This window comes from Panthera tigris, chromosome A2 (assembly GCF_018350195.1).
Source record: "Panthera tigris isolate Pti1 chromosome A2, P.tigris_Pti1_mat1.1, whole genome shotgun sequence".
In the NCBI taxonomy this organism is placed as follows: Eukaryota; Metazoa; Chordata; class Mammalia; order Carnivora; family Felidae; genus Panthera; species Panthera tigris.
This window is the reverse complement of record NC_056661.1, coordinates 94,743,774-94,748,899: the sequence shown is the minus strand read 5'-3', so window position 1 is coordinate 94,748,899 and position 5,126 is coordinate 94,743,774.

Sequence of the window (5,126 nt, the reverse complement as noted above, 5' to 3'; positions counted from 1 at the left end):
TCTATTAATGTAATATACCACATTAGCAGATTAAAAATATAAGACAAAGATAGCTGCTATCATTCCCCCTATTCCACATTGTACTTACTGAAGGGCTTGAAAAATGCACTAAGACAATATATGAGTCAGAGAATTGGATAAAAAGAAACAAATACTGCCAATATTTATGACACTGCCTTTATAAAAAAATCTAGGAGGATGTATAAAGCCCAGTCATATTACTGAAAACAAGATCAACAAACAAAAACCATTAGTGTTCCTATATACCAATATTTAAAAAACTAAAAAAAGACATAGAAATCAGATATCATTCCTAATAGCAAAAGAGATATACGATGTTATTAAATAGGAAGAATCAATATCATAAATGTATCACTTCTCTCCCAAATTAGTTCACAAATTTAATCCAATTCTTATTGAAATACAAGCAAGATATTTTGTGGAACTTGGACCCTGACATTGATCTGGGTATGTAAAGGATTGAGAATAACCACCATACTTTTGAAGAAAAAGGATAAGGGAAGAGGACTATCTCTACCAGGTACCAAGATTTATTATAAAGTTATAATCATCAAAACATGTGCTTTGATGCAAACTTAGACAAATATATAAAAGGAATAGAACTGAAAGTCAGAAACAGCTCTACACATATGACTGAGGCAGCATTAGAAATCAGTGAAGAAAGAATTTACTATTGAATATATTGCAAACCAGCTAGGCATATGAGAAAAATTAAATTAGATCCCTTCCTTACAGCATATGCAAAATAATTTCCAAATGGACTAAAGAACTAACTGTGAGAGACAAAGCATAATTTTTTTAAAAAATTGTGCTGGATATATACCATTTACCACTTACATCATCTGTTAGTCTTTGCTGCATAGGAAACACTTTAAGCTCACGATTCTGTAAGCCATTTGGGGTTGGCTCAGTTAGACAATTCTTCTGATATTGGTGGCTGGGCTCACTCATACATTTGTGGTCAGCTGTCTGTCACCTAGATCACTCTACTTCTGAATGTTGGCTGGCTGAAGGCTGGAGTCAGTAGCCAACTGTCTCTCATCATCCAGTAAGCTATCCAGACTTCTTCACACAGCATAGATGGTAGGGGTCTCAAAAACTGTGAGAGGACAGTCAGTCTCCCAGTGTCTGAGTGCTTTTCAAAGTTCTGTCTGTATCTTGGTTGCTAATGCCCCATTGACCAAAATCAGTCACATGGCCGACGTGAGATTTAAGAGATGAGGAAATAGACTCTACTTCTTGGTACACGTACAGACATTGGAAAAACTTGTGGCCATTTTTGTAATCTCCATTCTCTGATTCTGCTTTGTGCCCCAAAGAGCTAAACTGTAGGGACTTCATCAAGGGTCCCTCATGCTCTCTGGCTTCCCTATTAGTTTAGCCAACAGGGAGCTGCAGCAGAAGCTAAGAATGGAGGAGAATGAGATTGAGGATTTATTCCCCTGGCTCTCTTTGCTATAGCATTGCTGCAGGCTGTGTTCATTCAGCAGGGCCCAAGCTCCAGTCAGGTGGCCTTTGTCCACAGTGTACTGTCTGGGTTCTCTCTCACTTCCACTTCAGGCTTAGGAGTATCAGTGGGGCTTACTGTACTAGCTCTAGGATACAACACTCTCCTCTGTGATTTCCCTACACTCTACCCATACCTTTGTAAATAAACTGTTAAACTTTCCTCAAGTTTACAAATTCAAACTTTGAATTTGAGGGGATCATGTTCTCGTATGATACAGAAGTAAATATAGAAGACTTTTTCAAGTCACAAAAAGCAAAAACCATAAAATTAAAACACTACAAAACACATTGTGGAAATAGAAAATTATGAACCCAAATACTTGGACTCAGCCATGGTTAAAGTTAAAGCCAAAGGCCATACATTTTGAGAAACTTTGAGTGGAGATGATTTAGACACAGATAATTTTAATAATCTTTAGCACTAAGTTAAACAAAAGCCAAAAATATATTGATTAAATCACAGTCTGGCCTGGTGTGGTTAAGGCTCTACTGAAATTAGTTCTATGCATGATATAAAATAACTTATTTAATATGACTCCTATAATGGACATTTATGTTATTTCTAATATGTTACTATTAAAAACTATGTTTTTTGCATCCACTTAAGAATTCATTCTCTATCCTTGGGGCACCTGGGTGGCTCAGTTGGTTAAGCATCCGATTCTTGGTTTCGGCTCAGATCATGATCTCAAGGTTCGTGGGTTCAGGCCCCACATTGGGCTCCATGCCTTCAGTGCGGAATCTGTTTAGGATTGTCTCTCTCTCTCTCTCTCCCCCCCCCTTCTGCCCCTCCCCTCTGTGCACTCTCTTTCTCAAAATAAATAAATAAACTTAAAAATATATTTTAAAAAAGAATTCATTCTCTATCCTAATGTCACGAAGACATCTTCCAATTTCATATACTTGAAATCTCACTGTTTTATTTTTCACATTTAAATCTATAATCCACCTAAAATTGATTTTTGTGGATGGCAAGATAGGAGTCAAATATCTTTTTCTTTCTATATGAATTCCCAGTTGACCCAGAATCAAAAGGCATACTTTCTATAGTGATCTTAGTGCCACCTTTGTCATAAATCAAATCCATATATAACATTGGTTCCTCCTTTTAATTTCAACCTTTTTATGATCTTATGCTTTAGAGTCATGGTTCATAAATAGCACTTAGGTTTTTTGTTTGTTCATTTGTTTTTAATCTGACTTTGAATTGGTTATTTAGTCCATTCACATTTATTTTGATTATGATATACTTGGACTTGTTTCTACTTACTTTTAAATATTTTTCTGTCCAATTTCTTTTTCTCTCCTTTAGTACTTTTTAAAAATTCTGACTGAATATTGTTATTGTTCCTCTTTTCCTTTTCTCCTCTTTTTCTCCTGTGTTTCTCCTTAAAGTTTTTCTCTTTACATGTCTGGCATCTATTCTCTCTACTTTCATTCTGCTGATAATAAGTCTTAAAAATTTATCAGGGTGCACGGGTGGCTCAGTCATTTAAGCATCCCAAACTCGGTTTCTGCTCATGTCATGATCTCATGGTTCGTGGGTTCAAGCCCCGCGTCAGCCTCTGCACTGGCAGTGCAGAGCCTGCTTGGGATTTTCTCTCTCCCTCTGCCCCTCCCCTGCTTGCACTCTTTCTCTGAAAATAAATAAATAAAACTTAAAAAAATTATCAAATTTTATCAAGCATGCCTAACACAGTCTTAAAACTGAACAACTTATCATCTACCTCAGATAAAATAGACTTTAGAATGTTTTAGCTCAGGTCTTGTTTTTATTTTATTTTGAAATGATTTTAGATTTACAGAAAAATTGCAATAGTAAAGAGAATTCCTTTCTACCCTTCACCCAGCTTCTCCTAATAGTAATAGTTTTCATAATCATAGTACAATTATCAAAACAAGAATACTACTAACTAAACTACAGACTTTATTTGAAATTTATGTTTTTCATTAAGGTCTTTTTTCTGTATCATAAGCTAACCCAGGATCCCATATTACATTTAATTGTCAAGTCCCCTTAGTCTCTGACAGTCTATGACAGTTCTGAGTCTTTTTTGTCTTTTATGTCCTCAATATTTTTGAAGATAACTGATCAGTTTTTTTGCAGAATGTCCCTCAATTTGGATTTGTATGATTTTTTTTCCTGATTAGACTGAGCTTATGCATTTTTGGCAAGAAAAGAGAGCAGAAAAAAACAGCATTTAACATATTGCTGGCTTTCATAATATTTAAAACTTTTATAATGTTTAGAATTTTTGCCTTGAGTAAAGTTGGCCTGTAACTTTTCATACTGTCCGTACTACATGTTGATGTCAATGTTAATGCGAGTGTCATAAAACAAGCTGGAAAATGTTCCCTCTTTTTCTATCCTCTTGGAGAGTCTGTGAAATGTTGACACCATACCAGTTTAATAGAAAGGATTTAATATATGGAGTCGTGCAGACAAATATTGGAGACCAGAAAAGTAAAGGGGGAACTTCAGTAACACAGAAGATGGTAAAGGATGAAGGGACCAGGGAAAGAGGTTGGGTTATTAAGAACTCCACACCCAGAGGACAGACCTACAGAGCTGGGATCCAGACCTCTGAGGGGTCCTGCCAGCTGTGCGGGTACTTCAGAAATCACACAAAAGACTCACAGTCAAGCTTCAGTTCTTAAAAAGTTGTTTTACTTCTAGTTATTCTTACAGAAAGCATCTCTTTATTAAGATATTTTACTTCCACCTATTAGAAAGTTATCATAATGTAATGAATTTGTTAGGAAAAGACACTTCAGTACCATATATAAACCCATAATGTCCACAATGCAAATGGCACTCTGTGCATGTCAGGAAGGTCTGGTGTTCCATCTTCCAAAAATTTGCTAAACTCTTTTCATTCCTTCACATCTCTTTTCTCATTTTCTTTGACTTTTTTTATTCCTTTCTATAATTTTTTAGAAAGAGAAACCTTTAAAAAAATTTTAAATGTTAATTCATCAAAAAATTTTAAAAATGTTTATTTATTTTTGAGAAAGAACATGAGAGGGGGAGAGGCAGAGAGAGAGAGAGAGAGGGACAGAGAATCTGAAACAGGCTCTCCGCTGACAGCAGAGAGCCCTATGCAGGGCTTGAACCCACCAACTGCAAGGTCATGACCTGAGCCAAGTCGAAGCTTAACTGAGCTAGACAGGTGCCCCAAATGTTTATTTTTGAGAGGGGGAGGGTGCGTGGGAGCTGGGGAGGGGCAGAGAGATTGGGGGTCAGAGGATTTGAAGGAGGCTCTGCGCTGACAGTGGAGAGCCTGACGCCAGGCTCCAACTCATAAACCGTGGGATCATGACCTGAGCCAAAGATGGGTGCTCGACTGAACAACCCAGATGCCTTTCCTTTCTATAATTTTAATGTGATTTCAAAAGTATCATGTGATACATGCATGTAATCAATAAACTATTTTTTTAACAAGCAATCATATGTAAAATTAACTTATTAGGTATAAATGTATTATTTTATATCTATTAAATTATTCATTATGGAATACGAATTATTTTAAAATTAATTTGTAATTTTGATAGCTTTATTATATCTCTTCTTTTAACATCCACATTTGTTTTGTAGA